The sequence below is a fragment of the Sus scrofa genome, chromosome 3, assembly GCF_054392235.1.
Source record: "Sus scrofa isolate SSC_HxYL_T2T_F1_AM1 chromosome 3, Sscrofa_HxYL_maternal_Yorkshire_Landrace_v2.0, whole genome shotgun sequence".
NCBI classification, from domain to species: domain Eukaryota; kingdom Metazoa; phylum Chordata; class Mammalia; order Artiodactyla; family Suidae; genus Sus; species Sus scrofa.
In genome coordinates this window covers 127,164,078-127,176,744 of record NC_139385.1, presented here as the reverse complement: position 1 = coordinate 127,176,744, position 12,667 = coordinate 127,164,078, and the positions used below count along the sequence as shown (strand labels likewise).

General features: G+C 57.3%; 1 protein-coding gene and 1 long non-coding RNA gene across 10 annotated transcripts in view; one reads left to right on the top strand and one right to left on the bottom strand.

Moving 5' to 3' along the window:
* Positions 1-12,667, top strand: part of KLHL29 (kelch like family member 29) — a 306,457-nt gene that overhangs the window by 225,666 nt on the left and 68,124 nt on the right. The gene's annotated exons all lie outside the window — the stretch shown is intronic.
* Positions 3,180-12,623, bottom strand: LOC146404935 (uncharacterized). Its single transcript, XR_014842520.1, has 2 exons — positions 12,198-12,623; positions 3,180-11,969 (listed from the first exon to the last, which is right to left on the bottom strand). It is a non-coding gene; the product is annotated as an uncharacterized LOC146404935 (long non-coding RNA).

The following is a 12,667-nucleotide window of genomic DNA, read 5'->3' as shown; positions in this document are numbered from 1 at the left end:
GGCAGTTCAATGCGGCTCTCAGCATCCAGGGCCCTGGCTTGGGGCGGCCACCGCACATCCAGGAGGCTAGAGGCTCAGCGGGGGGAGGGCTGGCAGCCGCAGGTTGGGGGGGTGGCGGGGGGGGGAGCGCGTGTCAAGGCAGAGGGGGAGATGGGGCGTCAGTGCGTGCCACCTGCTGGGAGTGTGAACATGTGGGGTAGCTCGGGCTGCTGTCGCAAGATACCATAACCCAGGAGGCTCATAAACAGCAGTCACTCAGCTCTTGCAGTTCTGGAGGCTGGAAGGCTGAGAGGAGGGTGCCAGCATGATCCGGTTCTGGTGAGGACCCTCTTCGGGAGGTGCAATCTGCCAACTTCTCCATGCCTTCCTCTAAGGGCGCCAGTGCCTCTCCTGAGACCACCACCTTCATGGCCTGGTCTCCTCCCAGAGGCCCGGCATCTCACCACGTGGGAGTTAGGATCTCAACGTATGAACTCTGGGGGGACAGACACGAGTGCCACAACAGTGTCTGAGGACATTTGTGACACCGCCATGCCGGGAGTGCTGATGTGCATGAGCGCTTATGCGCGCAGATGAGGCCAGAGCAGCAGCCTCCTTCTGTGCGGGGGGGGCCAGCCAGGCACTTGTCATACACATCCTTACCTAGCCCGGCCCCCAGGCCTGGGAGGGCAGGGAATCCTTCTCCTTGAGCAGGTGGAGAAGCTGAGACTCAGAGACATTAAATCCTTGCCTGGGGGACTTCAGCAAGGACAGGGACCCAAATGATTCACTCTGAATGCCCTGATGCTCTGAACCCCAAAGGCTTCACGTTCCCTGTGCCCAGGGCACGTGACCCCCTGCTTTCACCCCCATCATATCCCTCCTCCTGTCGCTCAGGACGCAGCCCCCTCCTCCAGGCAGCTCTCCTGGACCCGCCCAGCAGGGCAAGTGCCCCACTCTGTCACAGCACTTGCGTCTCTGGGTTGCACCTGTTTCCTTGCCTGTCTCTCTACCATCTGATCTGCTGGAGGGCAGAGCCCTTGTCCTACGCAAACCACAGAGGATGGACAAACGATGGTCCCAGGAGATGGAGGACGGCAAACTCCAGCTCGGGACGTGGCCATCTGCCCCCAGACCCTCGGGGACCCCCCGACGCTAACATGGGCTTATCCTGTCAGCCCTGACTGCAATGGGAGGCCTCCTCTGCCTGGAAAGCCCCCCGTCTTTCGGGGCCCAGCTTCAGGCCCGCCTCCCCATCCCTCCACCCGGCAGGCCTTGCTGATGCCATCTGAGCACCAGACCAGGAGCGGGCTGGCTGCATGGGTGATAACAAGGCAGGATCCACACACAGCACCCCTGTGCGCCAGGCACGGTTCTAAGTCCCTGGCACATGTCAATTCATAATCCTGGGGTGTAGGCCTAGATGTAACTCGATTTTTCGGGTCAGGAAAGGAGGGCACCAAGAGGTCTGTTAGCTCACCCCAGCTTGCCCCCACTTGTAAGGGGAAGAACTGGCACTGGAAGTAGGCTACCTGGCTCCATCCACCACCCACCGTGAGCCACTCCCGTGCTGCCCTGAGGAGCTCACAGTCTGGAAGGTGGGACTGGCCCCTACTGTCACCGGGGGCCCAGTGTTCAAGGGAGGGAGCCATCCCACACGGATCTCGGGCCTCAGACAGGACATCAGAGCTGGTGAGGTAGCCTGGAATGTGCTGGAACGTCCCTCCCTCCCTCCCTGGAGAACTGGTGATTGCCCGGTTCCAGTGGGCTTGCCCTGCAGTGCCAGGAAGCCCTCGTGGTCCCTGCAGGGCAGACGGGCCCTGGGAGCCCTGCGCCCAGGTTTACACAGCAGCGGCCAGGGCGATGCGCCGTCGGGCCCGTCTGCTTGCTCGCCCCTTCTAGCGGGAACGGGCTGTTTTCTCCTTCCTGTAATTGTTACCATCTGTTTCCCTTCATCGTGTTTGTTGATGTTTTCTTGTTTTAAAACTGAAATGAGTCAGATTGGAAGCTGATTTAGGAAAAAGTGTCTGGGAGGGAAGCTCAGAATGGCCATGGCGGACTCTGTGCTTCAGAGCCGTCAGAGAAAAAGATTCCATGACACAGGCGGAGGTGTCTGCCAGCGTCACCTGCCCTGCGGGGGCTGGAGTCCCCCAGCTGCCCGAGCGGGATGGGGCTGTGTGGGTCTGTGCGGAAGTGTGGAAGGCATGGAGCGGGGCAGATCTTGGTGTGTAGAGGGCAAGTGCGTGTGTATGCACACTTGCGCCCGCACGTCCACGTCCAGCTGCCACTCTGTTGGGGATTTGAAGTCAGTGCCTTGTGCCTCCACCTTCCTGTTCTCATCCACCAGTCACCCTAGACTCTCGGTTCCTCACTGCTGTTATTTAAGCCAAAGAAGGTGCCCTGGGTCTCTGCCCCTGGCTCTCTGGGTCTCCAAGCCCAGCACAGCTCTGAGACCTTGAGCCGCCGCCACTGCAGCTTGCAGTGCCCTCGCTTTAGTCTCTCGGCCAAACAGCCAGGCGTCCACAGACGCAGCGTGTGAATCAGAATCCAGCCTGCCTTCCTCTCCTCTGTCCTTTCTCGATAATCCAAGCCTGCGGGGGATTCTCTGGCTCCAGCGACCCAGAGAAAACGGATGTGGAAGAAAGATTGCCATGAGCACGGCTTCCTTCTTGCATTCTGCCCCCCATAGTAATAATAGCTATAATAGTAATAATAGCTGCCATTTGCTGAGCCCCCTGCTCTGCCCCAGCTTCTGTGATGAGCCCTGGAAATGGGGGGTTTCTACTGCTCACCGAAATCAGGCTTTGGAAGGAGGCTTTTCAGGCCAGTTTTCTGGATGACGGAGCAAATGCTCCCAGAGGTGAACTGACTTGTGCCAAGTCACAAGGCACGTTAGAGGTGGTCCAGGCCTCCAACCCAGGCCTTCCACCTCCAGAGCCGGAGCTCTGAGCATCACGGAGCTGGGATGTGCCCTCTGGAGACTGATGAGCTGTCAGCTGAACGACGCCACGTGCGGCCACCCCGACGAGCTGGGTTTTCACCAGAGGTTCTTGGCTCCTGCTTCTGCCCTCGGACCTTTGACTCCGCACTCCTCCTTCCTGGGAAGCCACCTGGTGTGCGCTCGGCCTCGTGGCACAAGGCAGGGCGTGCATCTCACTCCACTTACTGTGATGTTGAGCAAGCAAAGGAAACTTCTCGTGTCTGCATATTTAAGCGCTTTTATTAAGTGGAACAAGCTATTTCTGAACACGAGAGTGGCCAACAGCCTTAGAGGAAATTAAAATGAACCATGACAATGGAAAATTGCACAGGGGCACGGCGGATTCTCCGGAGATAAATACAACAAGGCTTTCAACAGCATTCGGGAAAGACTAGAGATCATGGAGATTATGTTGTGAGAGAAAAAAGCAAACCACCGGAAAATTAGAGCTCGGGCGGGTGGGAGGACCCAGCGTACGCTGGTCGGGACTGTGGGTAGCCCTCCAGGAAACACCCCCAGGGTCTGGTGGACAAAGTAGGGCGGAGAAACAAGAAGCAGCTCGGTCGCCTGAGCAAGCATCTTCTCAACACCCATTGCGTGCACGCTCTGTGGGTGCAAGGGATTGAATTGCGTTCCCCCCAGATTCGTAGGTTGACTTCCTAGCCCCCATGTTGGGGGTATTTAAAGACGAGGCCTCTGGGGGATCATGTGGTTTAGAGACATGAGGATGGGAGGGCCCCATGATGACATTAGCATCCTTGTAAGAAGGAGAGACTCGAATTTTCTCCCTCTGCCATGTGAGGACACAGCAAGAAGGTGGCTGTCTGCAAGCCAGGAACAGAGCCCTCAGACTTCCTGATCTCAGACTTCCAGCCTCCAGAACTGTGAGAATCTCTGTCATGATGTCACCCAATCTGTGGTGCGTTATCATGCCAACCCGCGCTGACTGATACAGTGTGGCATGGAGTTAGACACACTGCCCTTGGCCTCAAAGAGCTCTCGGGCCTTGAGGGTTGTAAGCGGGCACGTCTAAGGGTTTGACAGATATTAGCTGTTATAATGATGATTTCTCCCCTTTGCCTGGGCCCTCCCCCAGGACCCGGGCTCTTTCATTGTCTCGAGCACACGAGAGCTTCTCAGTAAGCGTGGGGTGAGTGAAGGAATGAATGACCCATGCACCTGAGGAATGGCTGGAGCCGTGGTAACCAGGCAGCACGGCGAGGACATGAAGGGAAGGAGGCCTTGGCCCAGGCAGGCTGCTGAGGCAGGGGTGTCAGTGGAGGGGACTTGTCCGGGGTCCCCTCCCCCTGACCCAGGAGCCACAGCAAGCAGCCCCAGGCAGAAAGCCCCTCAGGCCGTCTCTGTGGTGGGTCAGGTCCAAGGGCCCAGGCATGGTACAGAGCCTGCCCATCCTCCTGCAGGGCAGGGCCAGCGCCTTACACTGCCCTGGCCCCCTGGGACCCCGCTCCTCCCCGCATGTCACCCCGGAGAAGAAGTCTGCCTGTGTCTCCACTGCAAGAGGACCTGCTTCCCTGTCTCGCCCCCACCACCCCATCATCATCTTAAGGATTTTATCGCTTTCCTTTTGCACCTGGACCTCCAGGGAATTTAGCCAGAACCTGTCTGCCCCAGCAAGCTTCCCGAAGCCTGAAAAAAAAAAATGGGCTAGTGCTGAATGATGCCATTTCCTTTTAAAAAGGAAAAAAAAGGAGTTCCCATTGTGTTGCAGCAGAAACAAATCCAACTAGTCACCACGAGGTGGCAGGTTCGATTCCTGGCCCTACTCAGTGGGTTAAGGATCCATTGTTGCCGTGAGCTGTGTGTAGGTCGCAGGCCCGGCTCAGATCCTGATGGCTGTGGCTGTGGCTGTGGCTGGTAGCTACAGCTCTGATTCTTCCCCTGGCCTAGAACCTCCATATGCCGTGGGGTGTGGCCCTAAAAAGCAAAAATAAATAAATATTTTAAAAAAGACAAAGACAAAAAAAAAAAATCACCTGATCTGCCTCAATTCTGAACTGATGTAGCTGAGCTGGCCAGAGGGTCCCCCCCTGCCTCAGGACCCTGCCCGGCCACACACTGCTCTCCTTATCGAGAGCCCGGGCTGAGAAAGCACAGAGAAAGTACCAGGCAGCGCAGGACGACGTCCAAGGAATCCCTTGCTGAGCACTTTGGAACCTTCCACTGCAGGGCCGGGCCGGTGTCCTGAGACGCACACTCGGGCACTGACTTGCTTCAGTGAGTCTTGAAGTCCCAGCACTGAAACGACTTCAGCTGCTTCAGCCGCACCGCCCCGTCTGAGGAGCCGCCTGGCAGCGACATCTGTGCTGCATTGTTTGTTTCTTTGTCCTGCCTGGCCCCGGAGTGACCCTGCCACAGTCCTCTCTCTTATTAGGCTTCTAAGGAGATCGCTAAAGACGTCTGTGTCAGGACCGTCTTGCCAGGCGTGAGAGTCAAGCTCTCAGTCGACTTCTGCCCAGAGAGTTGGCGGCATGCGTCACAAGGCAGAGGGCTCAGAACTCAGTGCTTTGTCTGTAACAAAACAAGGAAGGCGTCATCCAGGCCCACACCTCAAAAGGTGGACCGTGGGTTTGAATAGGCGCGTCAGGCGTTTGTTGAGGAAGGGCCCCCAGGGGAGCTGCAGACATGCGGCCGTACTCCTTCTTGGGGTTCCTTCTGGCTCCAGTGGGTCCCACATGCTAGGAAAGCATCTTTGGTCCTGAATGGCCTCTGGGGAGAGTCAGGAAGGGCCCAGGGGGGCAGGGCAGAGGGGCCGGCACCCCAGGTCCAGCTCTCCTTCAGGGCCTGCTGCTTCCCCTCGTGGCTGGTGGAGAACCAACCCTAGGAAGGCCCGGTTCTGAATGCATCCTGGGCGCTCTGAGTGCCAGCCCTCGGAGGGCCAGGCCGGATCAGCACACGCTTCACAACAGACCCACATGTGCCCCCGCACCCACTCCTAGCTCAGCCACCCTCACAGGGGCCTCCGCCTCCCCAGATTCACCGAGGATTGCACAAGGGAAGATAACAAAGGCTCCTGGAAACGGCTGTTGTCTGATGTGTGTCTGTGAGTCTGGAGCTGACCTGCGGGAGGACGGGCATGTCACGGGCTCTGAGGCTGGGAGGTCGAGGGGTGGTCCCAGAGCCACCACCTGCTGGGCCGGCTTCTGGAAAACGTCCATCCAAGATCAGAGCGGGGCTGCCCTGCCTCGCCCACCTTCCCGCCCACTCTGGCGACAAGAATGAAGATGGGTCACGGTGCTCCGGAGGGAGCTGCTGCGTTGTCGCCGGGGCGGAGGTGAGCGGGAGCAGGCAGGGCGGCGGGGCCTCTGAGCAGGCCGGGCAGGTTACAAGGAACACGGCTGTCGGGGGAGCCGCCAGGGCTGATTGAAGGGGGCGATGAAAGGCCCGTCCCAGCGCTGGGAGCAGGTGCCCCTCACTCGTCCGCGTCCGTCCGTCTGGGCCACTGGCTCTCTCACATCACAGGCGTCTGCTGAGGGCCAGGCCTGCCCTGCACCTTTCAGCAGAATGAAAGGGAGACTGATATCAGAGGGGAGCTGAAGCACAGGAAAGGCCTCTTTCTTTTCAAAGACTTTCGTTTGTGATGGGCTTTTTTTTCTAGGTGATCTTATTTCAAAGCCCCTTTGAAAATTTTGCGGGTTTTTGTAATGGATGAAAAGTTACTTGGAAATGGGACTAAGAAGTTTTCAGCTGAAAGTTGTTAGAGGAAAGTTGAAAGCTTGGAGTTGTAAGGTTCCGCCAGATGTATCATCTCTTTTGTCCACAAGGCCCATCCATTGGGAGGAAGGGGCTGGGGGCCTGGACAGGGCACACAGGAGAGCACGGAGCAAAAACCCGCCCCGGCCGCAGTCGCTTTACATTTGCCGGGGAGGCCATCGCAGCTGAACTTTCAGCAAAAATATGTCCAAGGTAGAGACTTTGATGTTGGAAAATGGAAACGCAAACCTACTTCCAGAATACGATAGGAAGCTGGGTTCTATCAAAGACAATGGGTACCGCACGGATGTTTCATGTCGGAAAAAATAGTTATGAAAGAAGATGGGGCCCAGGCGGACCTGAGAGGAGGAGCCAGAGCAACAGTGGCGTGAGCCCTGGACACGTCCACACCAGAGAAGCGGCAAGAGAAGAGGCCAGGGAACAGCACGACAACCAGGAAAAGCATTGGTCCAGAAAGCGAAGGGAAGAGTTTCGAGAATGAAGGAGCAGAGACGGAGCATGCGTCTGGCTTTGGCACTTGTCCATTTAAAGGGGATGGTTTCTCTGAAGTGCTGGGGTGGAAAGAGTCCAGGTGTGAAAGCCGCGGGGTAACAAGAGTGCCACCAGGTATCCTGAGTCCCAAGGAGGGGATGACCATGGCGGGCGGGGTGGGACGGCAGCGAGGGCACATGGCTGAATGGGCAGAACAAGGATTTTTCAATACCTGAGATGGAAAGCCAAGGGGAAGGGGCTGGTGGAGACAGAGGGAGAGAGGGGAGGTGGAGGCTGGAAGCGCACCGCCAGCTTTGGAGGCGGGCGGAGGTGTCCGTCTGTGCTGCCCTGGTCTGAGACTGGAGAAGCAGCCCCGTTGGAGAGGGCCAAGGCCTCACTGGCCGGGGTTGGCGGAACACGCCAGCGGCGGCTTAGGGTCTGAGGGGGTGGGAGGGATGAGGGAAGGCCAGGGGACCTGGCTCCCAGCCCTTACATGCCGTCAGGGTCAGAGCAGGGGGCCCACGTGGGCTGGACACCGTGGGGGAGGGAGAGGCCATGGCAGACACTCCTGTGGACATCAGAGGAGGGATTCCAAGTGGAACCCCAATGGGGTGGTGTGGACACGGCGCTGGTGTGGCTAAGCCCATTTATGGGGCCATCAACCCCCGCAGGGGTGGGCTGGAGAGGGGCGGCCTGACATTCCGGCCATCACAGAGCACTTCCGAGGGTCTTAAGAGAGAACTGACCTGGGGTAGAGCCCCATACCTGTCCTACTCTAGCTATTATTCATATCACTGGACCTTTTTATGCTCAACTGCAAAATGAAGGTGAGAACATGGCTGTCCTGAGGGAAAGAAATCACATCACGCCCATGCCTGGCATGTAGGAGGCGCTCAAACGACCTGAGCCATTAGCACAGGGGCAGGTTGGGCAGCCCCGTCGCATCTGGGCCTGGCATCCATTTATGGCTGGGGTTGTTGAGACCTCGTGGGGCGGTCCAGTAAGCGAGAGAGGGTGCAGGATGGTTTCCGCTTAAAGTATTTGTCTGGGATCCCAGGGCCAGGTTAGAGGCTGAGCACTGGCCTCTGCAGTGCTGTTTCCCAGCCCAGCACACTGCTGCCCTCGCCAAGCTGCCTCCTCCTTTCTCTGCCCCCTTCCCCCTCCCCCCATCACATCCTCTGCCCCCGCCAGGCTCCTGGCGGGCACACTTGGCCTCCAGAGACATCATCATATTCTGTAATATGATTGGAATCTGAATATATATTTAAAATGACAAGTTTGAAATTAAAATTTAAATAAAGAATTACTTTTCTGTAAGTTGCTCCGAAAGCAGTAATTTAGCAGCAAATTGATAGAGAAAGGTAAGCACTGGTCCTTTAAACCATCGTGCAGTTTCCGGCATGTGAGCCAGAAGTGTCTCAATTTAACACATCATTGGTTAGTATTATTAGAAATTTCATCGGGCTCCAGAGCACATTACGGCGCTACTCCGAAGGGGTGCCAAGGGCACGGCCTGGGTTCAGGGGGCCAGAGAGGGCAGCCTGGTTAATGGGGGCAGGAAGAGCCCGGGCGAGCCTCCCCACCGCCACCCCCCGTGAGGATTTCACTGCAATAATTTTCTTGTTTGTACTTCGGTAGCAATCAAGAAAGGAGAACTGAGAGACTCCTGAGTGTCATGCACTCTTCCCAGAGGTCGCAGACTTAGAGCTTTGGTGTCTGTCAACGCATTTTTCTGGCCCCTTGAAGCCTAGATGGGGCACCGGAGTCCATGAAGGCGGTGTCACCTGTCTGGCTCCTATGAGCCACATGAGCAAGACCACCAAATCCGTCCCAATCAGGACCGGCCCATCAGCATCAGCCCCCGGGTTCCCCCCGTTCAGGCACAAGGGCCTTCGAACTTGAACCTCAGGTCCACCGTTGCAACCCAGAATGGGGTCCATGGACCAGGCCACCTAAGAGCTGCTTAAAGAGCCACATTTCTGGAGCCCCTACCCCAGACCTATTGATTCAGAAGCTCCGAAGGTGGGGTCCAGAAGCCCTCGTTCTTAACCACCACCCCCCGTCAATCTTCCTGTGGGCACAGGCCCCTGCCACAGAGGTGGTTGATGCTCTGCCTGTGTGATCCTGGAACCGTGCTCTTGTGGATAACCTGCGAGCCCTAGACAGCCAGCCGACTCGGTTTAAACCCCTAGGCTGCAATCTTAAAAACTCAGACACCACACCCCCTCCCCTCCTTCCCCTCGCCTGAGAGTCTGCCATTAGCCTGCCACTCCTTTAAGTAAGAACTGCCTTCCTGGGCCTTCGCCTTAGTAGTGCCAGGCTCCCTGAGAGGCCCTCAGAATCAAGAGCCAGGGGTCACCGGGGTGTCTCACCAAGGCTTGTCTTTCCCAAATTAGGTGGAAATTATGAGTAGTCGTGAGATAAAAATGAGGCTGCAGATAAAGCTCCGAGTGCAGCCAGCCCCAGCTTGCCCACTGCTGTCCTCCCTGTGGCTTCTGTTTTCATCCAGGCCGATTCCCACTCCAACCCCCACCCAGCTGGGGGGTGCCTTGGTGTCCAGTGGTGCTTCTGGCCCAGGGGGAGCACAGAAGTGTTGTCTGGTCGATTAAAGTGAAGTGAAGGCTGGGAGACTCCAGGATCTCTTGGGCTCTCATGGGGTCACTGCTGCTGTGAGGGAAAGGGACGGCTGTACTCAGGGACGCTCAGCAGATGGCAGTCCCTGCCAGTGCTGCCACACCACACAAGGGACAAGAGTGTCAAGATTTGCAGGTCCCAGTCTGTGGAGGCAGGTCCCTCGGCAGGAGAGGGGCTTCTGCCTGAGTGAATCATGACAAGCTTCTGTGCTCCAACGTCAGCTCTAACTTCCAGGCTTCATGGATTCACCCTCTTCCGATGCCCTTGGGTGAACCATGGAAGGAGCTGAGTTCTGGTTTCTCCAAGTGATGCCCCAGCCCCACAGAGGCAGGAGGTGGCCTCAGACCCCACATCCCCCACCCTGTCCAGGCACTGGGCGAGGGGTCAGAAGATTGGGCATTATGCCTCTGAACAGACTCCGGCATCATCCAGGGCAATGGTTGTTGGGGTCCCAGCAGAGGAGGCCCCCTCAGTCTGGAAACATCACCTCCCCAGCGAGGGAAACTCATAGGATCAGCTTTCCCAGGCGCACGAAGCCATTTCACCTCTCTGTTCTGTTATGATTCCCTCTCCTGCAGTGCACACCATGCATCCATGCATTTGTAAACCAACAGTGACGCACACACTCCTGCTATTGGGCATCACTGTAGCGCCAAGACCCTGCCTGTATTCATTCCTTCCCTGGGCACCCAGACTAGGCTGGCATCAGCTGGGCCAGGCACTGTGCGGGTCCTGCCATCATGGAACGCCCCCGCCCCCTCCCAGTACAGGTCGGTACCGTCCCTGAAAGGCAGTATTCTGAGGCTGTGATCGTCGTGTGCACGGAGCATGGGCTGAGAACAAGCCCTGGGGAGTCCCCTCCTGCCATTTTTCAAACCTCCCTGACCACCTGGGGTTTGACTGGCCTATATGGCACCACTGTGCACAGCAGAAAAAAAGGCTCCCTCTGGACAAATTAGCAAAAGCAGCTTCGTGGGTGCACAGCCTTGGGAACAAATGGGTGCTCTGTGGGAGGAAAAGCACTGCTGCCTCCCCAGTGGTGTCAGTCCTCTCGGCCCCGCCACCAGGCACCTTCTCATCCTCACTACCTGCGGCCCCGCACACCGGCTCCAGAATGGAGCAGGGCCCCAGTGCCGCTCTGTAGGCAACATGTAACTGGTTCTCCCCAAGCTGGTAGAGCACAGCCAGGGGGGCCCCGGGAGGCTTGTCGCAGGTGGAGGTTCCCAGCCCCCTGAACAGCAGGTGCTTCAGCCCGTGGCGCCCCTCACAGAGAGTTTCATCCATAAAGGATCGGGGTCCTTAGTGTTCTTCAGTTGCTGAAAGAAGCGGGATGCTGTCAGCCACCGTAAAAATGTGACCTTTGAAAATTTACAAGAGCTCGGGGTTTAAAAGCTGCTGCGTTAATGATGCATCCCATTAGCATCTCATTAAAGGGAAGCAGAGAGAAGCCTGCTCCGGCCAGATGATGGGCAGATAGGGCCACTCCGCGGCGCCGGGCAGGAGGAGGGCTCTTCTCCGTGCCTCTCTGTGCCGAGTGCCATCATGTCACAGGAGCAGAAGCAAGGCCAGGAAAACTGGGGAAAGGCCAGATGTCTTTGTGGTTTGATTGAGTCCTCGGTGATGGCAGTGGGAGGGGGCGACAGGAGGCTCCCTCCTCTCCCCTCCTCCCTGGGCTGCTCTGCTGGCAGGTGTCCGTGCATCCTTGGGTTGGCAGCCCCCGGTGAGAAGGGAAATCTGGGGAGGCCTGCCATTTGGCCTGGAGAGTCTTTGGTGGAGCCGTGGACCTTTGGGGACGCTGATCCAAGACAGAAAGTCACAGTAGGAGCCGAGTTCAGAGCTGGAGTTGTGGACCCGAACACAGTCCCCCAGAAGCCTCCAGAACCCAGGGAACCTCGAGTTTACCTTGGGCCTGGACCCCTCTGCAGAAGGACGGGGCTCTGGTCAGGCCCAGCTGAGTCACATCATCAGCCGCAACATTCCTAAGCACCTGCAATGTCCAGGCGCCTCGGCAAAGTGCACAGCTGCTGTCGATGTTTTTTCTGGATGGAGTGGAAGAAGGCAGGTTCAATTCTTTGTTTCAATAAAATAAATACAAAGTCCTGAACTGCAAGTTGCTCATAGCTTCAGAAGTTACTAGTGCCAAACAGAACAGAAATGTCCTTATTTATTTTTCCTAGAGAAAAAAAAAAATAAAAAAAAACAGAAAGTAGGCTGTTTTTCCTTTTCAGAGCAGAACTGCTTTCTTGTCTATAAGAACTCACTTGTAATAGTCATGAAAGACACAGGCAGACAGCAGGCCTATTGTAGCCACAGCACAGTCGCCCCAGCACCCTGGTCCCACCCCAGCACCCCCTTGCATCCCCAGCACCCTGGCTTCCTTCTGGAGTGTGACTCGGCTTACCAGCTCCCGGTTTGCAGAGCTGGGAACAGCCCCTCCAGGGCAGGGCTGAGTCTCAGAGTCCCCAGCGCCTTGCACAGAGCCAGGCCCAAAGCAGGGGCCCAGTGCTGGTTCCTGAAGAACAAACCAACTGACCAGCAAAAGTACAAGTGAGTGAGATGGCAGGAGTGCTTCGGGACCCAGGGCCCAAGGAGGAGTGTGCAGTTTTCCAGAAATGCCCCCAGTTTTAGGGCAAAACCTGGAACTCCTGAAGTTTTAGTCTCAAGGAGGAGACCTCAACCACCCCATCTGATGGGAGTGGCTGCTGTCTGGGTCAGGCCCCGGGCCCCGCGTTCACAGAGCCCTTGCCCACTCTGTCAAGTCACCAGGCTGGGGGGCTTGAGCGGGAGGGAAAGGGGCGACTGCAGGAGGACCCGGAAAACCAAGCCTGCCGCCTGCCTGGGAGGCCTCCGAGAATTCCAGGCAGCAGAGAG